The sequence below is a fragment of the Bos grunniens genome, chromosome 7, assembly GCF_055505025.1.
Source record: "Bos grunniens cultivar Pamir isolate PY7600 chromosome 7, Bosgru_T2T1.0, whole genome shotgun sequence".
Taxonomy (NCBI): domain Eukaryota; kingdom Metazoa; phylum Chordata; class Mammalia; order Artiodactyla; family Bovidae; genus Bos; species Bos grunniens.
In genome coordinates, this window is record NC_141171.1 from 78,153,962 (window position 1) to 78,169,582 (window position 15,621).

At 34.2% G+C, this 15,621-nt stretch overlaps 1 long non-coding RNA gene across 5 annotated transcripts in view; it reads left to right on the top strand.

Moving 5' to 3' along the window:
- The window catches only part of LOC147369852 (uncharacterized), a 1,128,106-nt gene that overhangs the window by 881,383 nt on the left and 231,102 nt on the right, over nucleotides 1-15,621 (top strand). For all 5 annotated transcript variants that reach the window (XR_015167976.1, XR_015167967.1, XR_015167966.1 and 2 more), the window contains one exon: nucleotides 6,456-6,501. This is a non-coding gene — a long non-coding RNA (uncharacterized LOC147369852). The remainder of the gene's footprint in view (nucleotides 1-6,455; nucleotides 6,502-15,621) is intronic.

Genomic DNA, 15,621 nt, shown 5'->3' on the forward strand with positions numbered 1-15,621 from the left:
AGAATACTGGAGTGGGTTGCCATTTCCTTCTCCGGGGGCCTTTTCCAACCCAGGGATTGAATCCACATCAGGCAGATTCTTTACAATCTGAGCCACCAGGGAAGCCCCTAGAATATAAATATATATAAGAAGCCACTAGAGTATAAGTTGTATGAAAGCTGAAGCATGTCTTGTTTATTTTGATATTTCTTGTTCTTAATAAATAGTACTTTATAATTTTGTTGAATGAATTATTGAATAAATAGTAAAATCCAGTGCTTGGTAAAAATTAATTTAAAGAGAGAAAAAATAGAAGTAGAGACCTGGTCCCTACCAATCAATAGCTATTTAAATTCAAGAAAATAATTCCTAAGGAATGTGTATGCTTCTCTGATTTATGTGGTAGCTTAGTTATGCTTGTGTTAAGAATGCAAAAAGAAGCAGTGTATCATTCACTGATAGTGCTTGTTGTAATAGTTTCTCTTCTGGGTAGGAAGAGTTTCTACATAAACATTCAAAGGATTGTAATCACTATCCAGAGAGCGAATCCTCTGCCCTGACAGTTGGAAAATGACTTTATACGCTGACAGCCCCACAGGATGGAAAATGCAATGGCTTTGCTACTACTGTGTAATGTTGCTAAGCTTAATTGACTGCATCCATAAATAGTGGGACAAAGTGAGAGTGTGTAATCTATACCACACTTAAATTATTATGTGGGGCCAACTTGAAGACATCTCAGGGAATCTCTCTAGTATAAGCCATTGGTTGTTTGGATTTTAGATTTGCATTGTTCATAGCAACCCCAACTCAATTTCATTCACTTGCTCTCCACGATTTCTTAAGCCTAGTGTTGTTGTGATTTCACACATACTTTCCTTTTCTTAAAAAAATAAATGTTGTCTTTATGGGCTGTTACACCTTATTGCCATAATTACCTTCCTACTCCTGTCTTATTTCTGCATCCTTGACTCCAAAACAACTTTGTTAAAGACGTCAATGATTTCCACACTGGAAATCCAAAGAACACTTTTAAGCAAAATTATCTTATTGGAGTATAGTTGATTTACAATGGTGTGTTAATTTGCACTGCACAGAAAAGAAATTCATTTATATATATAATATATGCATATATAGTATACATACATACACACATATTATACATATATAATATTTATGCATAATACATATATTTATGCATAATACATATATTTATGCATATTACATATATGCATAAATGAATTGCTTTGCTGTATAGCAGGAGTTAGCACACAGTTGCAAATCAACTATACTCTTCCTATATATGTAAATATATATGTATATATATATTATATATGTATAATTGAATTGTTTTCCTATTTGAAAAGACTACAGTAAGCATATATACATGTTATATATACAGTATATATATATATATATATATGTTATTTTTCATATTCTTTTCCATTGTGATTTATCCCTGGATATTGACTATAGCTTCCTGTGCTGTACAGTACGACCATGTAAAGAATACTTCTTAGTCCTCATCTTACTTAATGTTTCACCACATTCAACATAGAAGGAGCCAAGCCTCCTTCTTGAAGACACTCTTAGCTTTCACCTTACTACAATTTCCTGTTTTTGTTTTCCTTCTGCTCTGACCACTACTTCTCGGCCTCCTTCACAAGGTACTCTCTCTGCTGTTGTTTGGTCACTAAGTCATGTACGACTCTTTTGTGATCCTATGGACTGTAGCCCATCAGGCTCCTCTGTCCATGGGATTTTTCAGGCAAGAATACTGAAGTGGGTTGCCATTTCCTTCTATAGGATATCTTCCCAAAGCAGGGATCAAACCCATGTTTCCTGCATTGGCAGGCAGATTCTTTACTACTGAGACATTCCAAAATATCAAAGTTCTTCTCTCTATATAAACTTTCCCTAGATGGTATTCCACACCCATAACTTAATGTCTTCCAAATACTCATATTTACCATTTCTTCTCACTCACCCATATCTTTCCTTTGAGAGATTGGTTTATAGATCTAATGCCTTCTAAACAACTCTACTTGAATTTCTTTTAGGTTTCTCAAACTTAAAATGTCCAAAATTTTATTATTGAACTTTAACCTCCTCACTTCATTAACACTTGATATTTTCTCTCTCCCTTGCCCTAACTTGTAAATTTCTGCCAGCATCTAATTCCTAGCTGCATTATTCACTCTTTTGTTTGATTCATCATCATTTCTGTTTCTGGACTTTTAACCATGGCTAGTTATCAGCCTGAAATGTTCTCCTTCATTCAGATAATTCCTATTCATCAGAAACTCTTAATTTCAATATGCTTTCTTTGGAGACCTTCCCATACCTCTCTGTCCCACTGGCATGCTCTCAGAGCATTTATCCAGTTCTTTGTAGAAATTAACGTGATTTGTAATTCTGCATTTATATCAATGCTATTATGTTATCTTCTTTATTTCATTTACCTTTTCTTCTCTTTATTGTCTTTTAAATTTGACTTTATAAACCTAGACAATTTGGAAGAGCGATATTTCATGGACTACTAAGATATATAACTCTGTCTTAAAATATATAGAACTAATTCTCTGTATTGATTAAATCATTCATTTAATCGATTCTTAAGCTCCTACTGTGTACTTTTATAATCTGAATCTTGGATCCTGCCAAGGATTATTTTCTGAATTATCATGAAAAATTAAGCATTCATTCTTCAGTTTCCTTTTCTCTTAAAATGGGTGAAAATTGTAGATAAATTATAAGGATACTTTGAGAAATAAATGAGTTATTACATGCAAAAATGACTAGCACGTAATGAATTCCATGTAAATATTAGCCTTATTTTTATATTATCATTAATTATTCATTACTTTTTGAGGTAATGAGTTGTATAATGTTAAACAAAATACATTTTGTATCTTCACATAGCTTGTATCTTAGTATAGGGCAAACTATGATTGTTTGACCAAGTCTGGCCCAGTGACCATTTTTGTAAATAAAGTTTTACTGGAATACAACTAGCTCATTTCTTTATACTTTGTCTAAAGCTGCTTTATGCTGCAATTATGACTTTAAATAGTTACTACAGAGACTGTATGCCCTACAAAGCAGAAAATGTGTGCCATTTTTTCTCTTCACTGAAAATGTTTCCTGAACTCTCTTCTAATGCAGATAGATTCACTTTCTTTAGTAAGTAGCCTAGGTGGTGAAAAAACCCAGTGGGCTCATGAAGATTTGGATTAATATTCTAATTTTTGTATCCTACCATTGTCTTCTTGCATGGTTTTAGCAGGCCACTTATCTCCGTAAACATCAGTTTCCTTGATTGTAAAAAGGGCTCAGTGTCTATTCTGATGTGTCCTTGCAGAATTAAAGAGTAAAATGTATATATACTGCCTGAAATCTGGGTACACAATAAAAATGTTCTTTTTCTTTTTAGAGGAATCCAATAAAAGTATTTATACTGATCTTAAGTATTAACATTTATCACAACTTCACAACTACATGCAACATTTTAAGAACAGAAGTTGAAAAAATCATGGTCTATAATGGACAGTGTTTCACTAGAAGAAAAATAAATTTTAACTGCAGTAAGTGCAAAGGAAAGATGTGTTAAATTCTAGTGCTATTAATATGTTATTATCTTACTTGTTTTAAATTTATCATAGTTAAGTTGCAGGTTTAAATCCTTTATATGCTGAAGATTATTCACTTCTAATAAGTTTCCAAGATGCTTCTTGTGCAAAACCAACTGAAATTACTGACTAAACTAAATTACTTAGAAAGGAGAACATTCTGGTTCTCTCTGAGGGAAATCATTTGTTTTTTAAAGGTGCCTCTTTAATAATAGCTTAAAACAATAAATCTATGAAGAATTGTTTGTGGGGTTTTTTTTTCCCACAGTAGTTAACCCATCAGTAACATTACTTACAAAATTCCAGTTTAAAAAATGACCTTTGAAAGACGCCATATAAAATTAAATTTTAATGAGGGATAATAAATGATGATACTTTTCACAGGAGGAAACACAATGCTTGCCCGGAGCCTTTCCTGCATGTCATCCACTTTAGCCCTCTGTTACTGTGGCTTTCTTTTCATTATTTTCAAGGGAAGATGATGGGATAGCACACTTTGAAAAACCAAGCCAGTTTTAGTATTACGCTTACCAAAGGCAGTCTTCTTCTCTGGCTAATTAGGCAGATGGACCTCCCTTGCTTTAGTGATGATTCTTTTGTAGAAAGCTGCTCTGTTCCTCCACAATGATAGTTTAAGGTATTTAAGCACTCCTTTGATTATGTGACCTGATGAAAAACTAAATCTTCATGATTGGACTCAAAAAAGTATTTGCAGTAGACGGGAATTTTAGCGTTTTGTGGTAAAGACAGAAAGGTTCCTACAATGGTCATTTGGCAACCAATCAAATTGAGTCTAGGAAGAGAAAAACATAAGGACTAAGGGTAAAAGAATCATATTATATCTGCAAATAGCTGTTTGACTGCCTTAATAAAATAAGAATGCTCACCAATTCTTCTTAGTCCAATATAAGCAGTCTGTTAATAACCCTCTGGGCCACTCAAGTTCATTGTCCCCTTTACTAAATGAGAACAATTTATCATAGACATACAATAATCTTGGCAAACATACTTATTAATTTATTGTTTCTAGCTTAAATTTCAAAAAATTATGACACTTTCTGCTTTTATATGATGCCACCCTTGCAATATTTTTTTGCCCTGAGGATCCTATTAGCAGAGAGCTAAGCAATTCAGTTTCATTGGAAATAAATTATGTCTCCGTTCTTAAAATATAAGTATTGAAGGACTGTAAAGATTAGAAATTCGTTTGAAGCCCCATCACTTGAAGGTTTTTTTTTCTTTTCCCTTGATGTATAGAGCTTCTGGTGTTAATGTAAAACAACACATCTTTTGAAAAGTTAAGAGGCAAGTCACCTTAAAGGAACCCTGGCCAGGATTACGAAGGATGTACAAAATGAAACACATTATTGTGGAGGGCGGGGATGTTTGGTTCCTCAGAAGCTGTTTCCAAGACAGGCTGCTTTTGTATTACAGAGTGGGGAGGTGACTCCGCTAGTCACCCTCTGTTTCAAAATGATTAGAAAGCTGCAATTCCCAAGAAACATGAGGTGATTTCTCACTTTCCTCACCAAGGGTCTGAGGATGAAATGACACCTTTAATTATGAAGGACTGTTGGTACCACTCTGGTAACAAGCTGCTAGAAATGAAACCCTTAATTGCCTCAGAATCATGCATTTCATGTAAATGCATTTTAATCTTAAGTACAGTTGTTGGTCCAGCTTTCATTATTTTTCCCTGTTAGCATATGATAGAAGGAAGTGGTTGTGCCAACTTCTTATTTTGCTGCTATTTTATTGTCAGTTTTGCCCGATGACTAAGGAGCTAGTGTGTCTTTTCCAGCAATAACTTGTTATTTTAATAGCAGCAGGGCCCCATGGTGGTGTTCAACTTTGACTTAAATAAAATTGTAATTAGAAAAACGATGACTCTCATGTTTTAACATAACTTGATCTTTGGTTATTTCTCATAATTATATCAAATTGCAGTAGATATCAAACCATTTTGTCTGATTAATTATTTTTAAAGCACTGCTGATAACCAGAATCCATTTATCAGCTCCATATGCTTACATTCTTAAAATTAACTCTGTATGATCTGAATATTTACTCAGCTATTTCTCCTCTCCCCCCACTGCCCCCCTTTCTGTTCATTTTGAAAGATAAAAGTAAATGCTCATTTTGTGAAGTTCCCAGTATTACACTTTTCTTAGAACATATTGAATTTGCCCAGCTGATTGTTTCTTCCAGATTAATGTAGACATATTTAGAGATGCAACAATTACAGAAATAAACAATAATTAAGGAATTGTGAGTAAACCAGAGAGAGGAGTTGACCTAAGTAAATAAAGGGCGAAATTTGTTTGTGAATTCTCTTTCCAATGTAATTAAAGATATTTTTAAATTTCAAAATGAAATATAGATTTAAAAGCTGTATTTAACTCAAAATCTAGAAACTGATGGATTCTGAAGGAAAAGGAAACAGACTAGGCTTGTTGAACAGATGTCTACTGACCCGTTTGGTCTATAACAGGTAAAGTGCTATGGTAGTGATAGCAAACATTAAATCACTTTTCAGAGGAGACTTCTGGATGTGGTGGATATACTTATGGCATAGATTGTCATGATGGTCTCATGAGTGCATACTTATTTCCAAGTTTATCAAGTCATATACGTACATTAAATATGTATGCTTTTCATATGTCAGATATGCTTCAATAAAATGGTTTTAAAAGAATCAATTTCAGCAACTTGTCAAAGATTAAGAAAAAGAAGAAGAAAACAGACCTGCTATTCAGTAGTTAATTTTTGAAGAATTGTATTCTGGATTAAATTATATAACTGGTAGGTACACTAACAATAAGTGCTTCTGGCTTTTTCTTTCTTTAGAAACGAGGACTGAGTGAAGTCAGGAATTACTGGGAAGGAGGTCAGGGTAAGTCATATCATATTTATTTCTTACTTTTGAAGTGTGCAGAATACATTGTATAGAACTTGTTCAGGAACTCTCCGGGGTTCATGTCTCAGATAAATTAGACAAATTGAGTCTTTCAGGGGGAAATAAAATGCTTGCTATGGCTGTGCTACACGGAAATATACCACTTGTCCCTGACATTTTGAGACCCGTGTTTTCCACATGCCAACCACCTTACTGTTCCATATTGTTAAGTGGATCACGGCCAAAGTGGCAAGAAAAACTCTAGATGAATTCCTCTTTTAGAATTGTGAGTCTCATTATTCCATGTATTATTTTCTTCCTTTCAATTTAGTATGGCAAAGTCAGTGCTTAAAATTTCAGGGCAATATCTAACTAGGTATCTCAGTGTGTCTCATAGTCAAGTTCAGAGGCAAATGGTCATAGACTAAAGTTGATCATCATATAATTATGTTTTCATGTTTTAGCATCATTTAATTTTTGCTTTTCTTTGAAATTTAAATGCATTTGCTTTTATGAAAGTATAAAACATTTATTTTATAACCAGTTGTGTAAAATCAAAAGCCATAGTATTCTTACAGATGACTTTTATGGTATACTTCATCTCACTGTGCATAATAGATAGACATACAGGATCATCTTCAAATAGAGAGAATTGAGGCCAAAGTTGCATTTTCTTTTAACTAAAAAAATTTCCTAAAAGAATTTCTTCTTTTCAGAAAGTCACTCTGAATGCAAAGAAATAAGAAAGTCAGAATAAATAATGTCATCATGCAGATTCATTTTTCCAGTTTGTGTAGTAGAAGTCTTAATTCTAGTAGGCTCAGAAATAGCACTTGTTTGTTCTTTTTTTATCAATGCCTCCTTGGATCTTGCCAGCTTAATACTCAGTAGAACATTGGAGATTTGGTGTATAGAGAGTGGCACAAAGAAAGGGTGCACCTTTCTGAGCCTTCATTCATCCTCAAACAGTTCATTTCCACGTAGTCCTTTGCATATTGGAATTTTCCCTAAAAATTTGTTTCAAGAAAGAGAGAACTTAGATGGAAATGTGTTAATATCTGTTAAGTCTAGCTGCTGGGGATGTGGGTATCTGTAACATGGGTTATTCAGTTTTTCTCTAATTTTGAAATATATCTTAAACATCAATGATTCAAAACAGTTCTTTTGGAAATAGCTCCACATGTCTTGAAATGGTTTTGAACTTCATTTTGTAGCATGTTACCAGCACATTCATTAGAGAGTAAAATTAACAACACTTTGTCTAGTGGATTACTTTCATTATAGTGAGAATTTTTCATGGATGGGGAGGGGGAGTTTTATAGTCATCCTTTGAGACTGAACATCCCAAGCTTTTATTATATTCTTCTTCCAAAATAAATATTTTAGATGGGCAAATAAGCAATTGGAAGAGGACGATATTTCCAAAGTTCCTTAATAGCAAATGTGACCACATGACTGAGTCTAGGCCACAGGTTGTTGTTGTTGAGTCACTAAGAGTAGTCCAACTCTTTGCCCCCTCATGGACTGCAGCATGCCAGGCTTCCCTGACCTTCACTATCTCGTGGAGTTGCTCAAACTCATGTCCATTGAGTCAGTGATGCCATCCACTATCTCATCCTCGCCAACCCCTTCTCCTCCTGCCCTCCATCTTTCCCAGCATCTGGGTCTTTTCCAACGAGTCAGTTCTTTGCATCAAGTAGTCAAAGTATCAGAGCTTCAGCTTCAGCATCAGTCCTTCCAGTGAATATTCAGAGTCACTGGTACATATTTGGAATTTCAGGTGGCCTTATAGAAACCTTCCCCGAGAGACAGCTGCTTCATGTCTTTGTCCTTCGTGAAGAAGAAAGTTTCTTTTGACAATTCAGAGAATATCTCACTCTCTCTGACACTGTCAAGCGCCTTCATACTGCTTCCTGAAATGTGGGTGTGGTGTCTGGAATTCAATCTTGGGCTATTAAATGTGAGTCATATGTTAAGGAGTGGCGAATTAAATGTTTTGGATTTGTGTTTTTTATTAGCGGAAAAAGAACAAACTTATATACCATTTTAATTAATTTTATAACAATAAAATTTCAGCTCTTTATATCAGGGCTTGGAAACATATCACAGACATTTTAATGAAGATATTTTAGCTAAATATTTAATTTGAATCTTCTCATGGAAAAAATGTGGTTACTCTAAGTGACACTGAGTGGCCATCCACATATGGCCACAATGATGTGAAATTAAGGAAAAGTGTTTCTCTTTGGAAACGCCGGGAGATCCTAAGTTTCCATCATTTCCAATCTCTCTAGTGTCTCCTGCCTGCATTGTTGTACTCACTGACTTTACCTGAACCTTTGCAATTAAGAATTGTGCAGAGTTCAGACATCAGCTGGACCTCTTTCAGATGCAAGCTGTTTCATGCATTCCAGGAAAAATTGGTACATCCCCAACTGCAATTCCATTTATACCAAAGTTCTCAAGGGGATTTCTGCAAATCCCTAATGAGATCAAGGTTTTCATGCTGTATCTTCATATAGCTTCTATTCCTTACCATGTCCATGCAGACATGAAACTCATATTTTTTTATGAATATCCACAAGTCAGCTCATTCATACAGGCATGTTATGACTACAGCAGAGTTTTTTTTTAATAATACAGCAGTTATCATACCATCCCCACCTAACAAAAATGTATTTTTTAAATTAAAGTTATGTAAAATATTCCTTGGTGCCCTAAGGTGAGTCATCTCTCTTGATGCCCTGGCTGTAGGGTTTTGCACTGTCGACTGCCTTCTCTGTCTGTTCCTCTCTTCTCTCCATTTTGTTCTCTTATCTGCCTTCTGTTATTTCAAAGGACACACACACACTTTTCTTTGGACCCATTTACAGCAATTCTTCCCTCCTCTTGCCATCCGCCCTGGAGCTCTCAGAGTTCTGTCTTCTATTTCCAAATAATTATCAAGCTTGTTATATTTGTCATCATCTTGGGTATTTGTTTTCCTCCAGCAAAATGAACTCATTCAATGATGAATGCTGGAAGCATCTTTTAATATGATATATGTAGTTTATTCTCTTATCTCATCAAATAAAACACCATGACTTACCTTTCCTATGCCCCCAGTATTTGCGTTGATTATGTATTGCAAAGACCATTGTCATAAAGGGACCCACAGAGGGAAAAACTCAATTTCTGTGCTAAGAAAATGAGACAGGGCATGACCACCTACAGGAAACCACTCTTCTCTCTGGGATGTTTGTGGAGAGGAAAAATCATGAGACATTTGCAGAAGACATAGTTACTAAAGAAATGTTATGGAAGAGAAAGTTTAAAACCTGAGGATCTACAAAAATGAATGCTACTGCTAAGTCACTTCAATCGTGTCCGACTCTATGCGACCCCATAGAATGCAGCCCACCAGGCTCCGCCATCCCTGGGATTCTCCAGGCAAGAACACTGGAGTGGGTTGAATGCTAGACCTAAATATCTTAGCTTGTGACATTTTGAAGATAGAATATTCTGTTCTGTTTTTGCAGCAGTGATTGGGATTTCTTAACTGTGAATCTCTAAAAAATATGTTCATTTTTACCAGCAATGGAGATAGCCTTAATATATGATGATATCCATGTGTAGCCCAGGAATTTGGTATTGGCAAATTTTGGCAAGACCGTTTGTCTGATTTAGCTAAAAGCAACTGGCCTCTGTCTTTTGAAACCTAACATAATGTGAGAAATGCCAATTTAAGTCCATTTCATTCTCAGCAGTGGTTTTCTAGGAACTAAGATAGTAAAATATGTTCCAGTTGACTGTTATACAATGGAGTGATCTAGCCAGATTATAAATTAAGTAGTATAATATGAATAGTGTAGCATGGAATGCCAAAATGAGATGTGGCCACCATATGTAATTAACCTAGAGTAAACACTAAGAGCATATGCAATCTCAATTCAGAAACTTTAGAGTCTACAGAAGAGGAAGAGATTTTTAAAGGACTTTTTTTACAGTTGAAATTAATGTGGTAAACCCCAAAGTTTGCTATTGTCTAAAGACATGTGGTTAATGTTTTACTGGAATATGTGTTTCCTGATGGTTTAATCCAACTTCTGAATTTAACACTTCTTTTATAAAATATCTAGTTAGTATAAATAATAGTTAAATGCTTCCCAACTTAGCAACTAAAGGTAAGGACATTCTTTAAACCTGCAGATCTCATAAAAATTTTGAGAGGGCAACAAAACATTAGGATGTTAAAGTATGGCTCATGTTGATATTATTTTATTTCCTCTCTCTACTAACTTTTTTCTTTCTTTTCAAAATCCATGATTAATGCTCATTCTATTTAAAAATAAAACAAAATTTGCTGACATGTTCTCATATTTTTCTCTTCTTTCATCCTAGGATAATTTTTCATCTCCTTTAGAGTTTTACTTTGACAAAATGGCTTTTTGTTAGGATGTGGGCACAAGCAGTATGCTGCAGTTTTACACTTAGCTAGAATGAATACATTGTCGATTTCTGGTAAAATTAGAAACTTCTTCCAAATATAAAAATGGCTGGTATTACTTGTAACATGAAGCACCTTGCAAGAACTTTTCTTCCCTATTCTTATACTCTTGTAATAGAATATATATAAACTTGTGTCTGGGAGACTCCTTAATAATTGATGTGATAGTTTGGTTCACCTGGATTCATTTTCCCTTCTTTTTTATTTTCTATTATTATATGGGTTACACTCACATTCTGGATTTAAAATCATATAATTGAGTTGGTCCAAAATTCTGATAATTCTGTGCCCAAAAGCAGCTATTTGATTTGATCCTTTTGCATTTTCTTTAGATTATTCTAGAAGTCATTCAATAGCCATTCCCTCTCCCAATTGTTGACTTCCACTTTATTCTTGAATTTGTTTTGTATACACTGACTAAATATTGATAAGAGTGACAGATACTAATTCCTACTCAAGTTTTTTCAAGTTTTACCTCCAGTGTCTAATACATTAAAAGGATAATTAAATAAACATTTAATTTCAAAATCATATTTAATTTTGCTTGCTAAATGCATTTCTTAGCACTACATTTTTCTTTCCTCCATAACTTTTTGGATAAATTAGAAATTATGTTCAAAACTTAGCCATAACTGAAATTTGCTTTTGATAAATTTGGAAAGGCAGAAGACAATTTATTGAAATTCTATCTTGCCATTATTGTGTTGATACACTGTCAAGAGGCATGTATAATTCATATGCTGGAGCCCTGCTTCTCCACCATGCTCCAGGTTCCTGCTATAAGACTGAAACGTATTTATAGCGAGTTCCCTCCAGTATCTTGGGTAATAGACCCTACTGACATAGTCCAACAGGGACTTTCCTTCTTTTGAATTCTCTGTTTTAAAAAATTGTAATACTGGAATTCTAATCCAGTTTGAACACATTTTCCATATTGCTAAAGTACCTCTGCTTTCTTCCAAACTAGGCATTGTTGAGTCAAGCCAGTGCAATGGTTATAGAAACACATTTTGATATGTTCTCCACAGTTAGAATTCATTAGTTAGCAGAAATTTTCATCAAATGATGATTATAAAAGAAAGAAACAACTTTTTACCAATGTCTTTAAATCACATCATAGATTTTAACTTGCAGCTTCTCTAATATAGAAAACAGTTTAGCAATCTGACACATATTAATACAACAATAGGTACCTTTTATTTTTTCCTAAATCAAGTGCTCAAAAATTACCCTCAAATTCAACACCCCTGTAAATTAGAGTTACTTGGATCTCTAAGGACCTGCAAGATGTGCAGGTGTTAACCTGATCCATAAAAAAGTAAGGTTTGCGTCCTTTTTCAGTAAAGTGTTATAAAATAGGTTTATGAAACATCCCTTCTAAGGAGTTAAGGATTTCACTAATAACAATGAACATATCCTGAAAAAGATTACAGAGAACCTTCAGTGCAATTATAAATCATGATAATAGTTGCATTAAAAAATTAAGAGAACATTGTCTGGAAATGGTACACTCTACAGGAATGCCTTCCCCATTCAATTTCCGAGAATAGAAGCTCCATTAGTTACGGTAGAGTTATAAGACATTAAAGGCGCAAAAAATATGATGCTACCTTATGCTTTTGTAGAATGTGATTGACAGGATTACCTGTGTCTTGATTTTGAAAATAATTTGCAACATTGTTGGCGTCAGGCCAAAATAAGGTAAGATACCTGTTTTGCAGTAGTTTTATCAATTTAGCTAAATGTTTTTGTTTGTTCAAGGGAAATCAGCATTGAAAGATAAAGAAAAATGCTAGCAACAATAACAAAATAAACTAACAATTCGATGACTATTAAAAAACATAAAGGGTTATGAGAAAAAGGACATTAAAATTTCTTGAATCACCAGAAATTTTTTCAACGTAAATTTAGATCTTGATCTCACATTTTATTAATGAATGAGCAATGAAGAGGATGACTTCCCTGGTGGCTCAGATGGTACCTTTTATTTCTTCCTAAATCAAGTGCTTAAAAATTACCCTAAAGAATCTGCCTGCAATGCACGACATCTGCAATGTTCAATCTCTGGATCAGGAAGATCCCCTGGAGAAGGAAATGGCAACCTACTCCAGTATTCTTGCCTGGGAAATCCCATGGACAGAGAAGCCTGTTGGGCTACAGTCCATGGGGCCTTAAGGAGTCGGACACGACTGGATGACTAACATACAATAAAGAGAAAGATAGTAACATGTATGACTACTAAATCTAAGATGTTTGTATCTTTCTTCTTTTTTGGACTTCAAGGAAAATGAAACATAGAAGACAGTTTTAAACCTAGACATAACTAAGCATCATGTTAGAAAGCGTAGCTTAATACAATAACACTTTAATTCTTTAGCCATAGAACACTCTTCAGCACAGTTGTCTACTGTAGTTTGCAGCTTTTTCATGTGACACTTTGTAGTTTTGAATTAAGATTCCAAATGCAGATAAAACGAGCAATATATATCTACCACCACATTGTGGATACCTGGCAATCAAAAACACCTCTGGATAGTTGAAATCAATAAACCATTAATTTTTGAATTCATGGAAATATGTCCATCTTTCAGGGCTGTAAAATGACAAATGTAATAGAGAACATATCACTTTTCTCATTAGTTGATATCAGTTTCTCAGTAGATGACAAATTATAAATTTTAAAACAGAGTAGAAAAAGTCAAATTCAGACAATTTTTAAAAATTTAAGTTGTGAGGCTTACAGTAAAATTAACTTTGTTTTATTAAACCTGACTTAAATCTGTGTGTAAAACAAAGGCTGTTTAAATTTCTTTTACTTTATCTTTTTCTGTAACACTGAACTGCATCAGTGAATTGATGTCTTAAAAGTTCTCATTTTTTCAATTAAAAAAATAATCATCTATGGATGAAATGTACTGATGTTTATGATCATAATAGGTGGCACTTCAGCAAAGGAACTGATTCCAGGAAAAATGTAGGGGTGAGGAAGAATGATCTTAGTAAAATAGGAACCAAGTTGATTTCTTCAAGAACATTACTTATTGTGATTGAAATAAGAAAGGAGAGTTTGTGCGATTTCATTATTTTTTTTTTTGTCAACAAAATACATGTTTAGTAAAAAATTACATTGTTTCCAAAAACTGTAAAGAGACTTAGGTGAGCAGAGTTCTTATCTTCAAGGGTGATGAAAAAGAGAAAGATCCATTGTTCTAAACAGAAAGCTATTCTGAATGTCTCTATAGGTCTCCCTACTCTTAAACATCTCACTTGAGCAGAAGGGAAAGTAAGTGAGTTAGAATCAGAATATCTGCAGGAGGCAAGTGGTATCGAGAATGATGCTCATAAATTAATGAGGAGTCAAGATGAATAGAGAACAATAATATGGTCTTGAGGAACAAGTGAAATGTCTTTAGGAGTAAAAAAGAAATATTTGGAGAAAGGTAGTGGCATCACTAGCTTGTTATCCAGCCATCTAGCAAAACTATCAATCCCTATTAAACTATCAATCCCTATTTCCCATTTTGGGATTAGTCTAATTTGACATAAAATTGAATTTAAGATTCCATTGATTTCTCAATATTTTTCTCATTTATTATGTGTAAACAGGCCACATCAGTCTTTAAAACCATGATATTTTGATTCTGATAAATTTTAAATTCTAAAGGACGTTTTTGGTGATGAGGAAATGATTTCAATCTGCTGTCCAAAGTCAAGATATGAAATTTCAAATTAAGCATGGCAAATCTAATAGAGAGGATTATGTACTGATCCCTGAACTTGAATGTATATTCAAAGCCATCTGTGCAGACAATAGGAACAGTATTCATTTTTAAAAGGAAAAAGAGAGAGCAAAAATATGTTGAAATAATCAATGACTGTACAATCATATAAAGAAATGGAATAGTTTTGTCAGCATGTCAGTCAGAAATGAATTACAATTGTGGTAAAGAAATCACAGTAAAAGGAATTTCTCTGGGGAAAAGCGGCGTGCAAAATAAAAGCATTAGTGTGACATACGGTTTACAGAAGCTCTCTTTGTGGAGATTAAAGTTTATGTTTGTTGACAGTACAACAGGAACATGTCACACAATGTAAAAATGATCATGCCATAACCACTCCTTAGTTGATGGCTTGATTTACATGCAGTGATGGAGGTTAGATAGAATTCAACATGCATTTCCATCCGCTGACATCAGCCAGGGTAGGTGCCTGCATGCATGGATGCAGCTATTTGAGACCAGAGCATTTTCTGACATGACGTATTTTATGGCATGATACCACCAGGACTAGTTCTGTTACTTTTATGAGAAAAATGAATAGAAATAGCATTATTTATATTTTATTTTCCAGATATCATTTATACCCAGTCATGGAGCCTAACAAAGGCTTCCTGGATTCTCAGAAAACTGATGCCTACTGGGAAAATTAATAATTATGTTAGTAATAGCAAAATTAGTGGGAGGGATGGTCACAGCATACATTTGTTTGGCACTTACTCTCTGAAGATCACTTTCTATGTTTTATTGTTGTTCTTCCATTGCTGAGTCGTGTCTGAATCTGTGACCCCATGGACTGCAGCACTCAGGCTTCCCTGTCCTTCCCTATCTCCTGGAGTTTGCACAAACTCACAT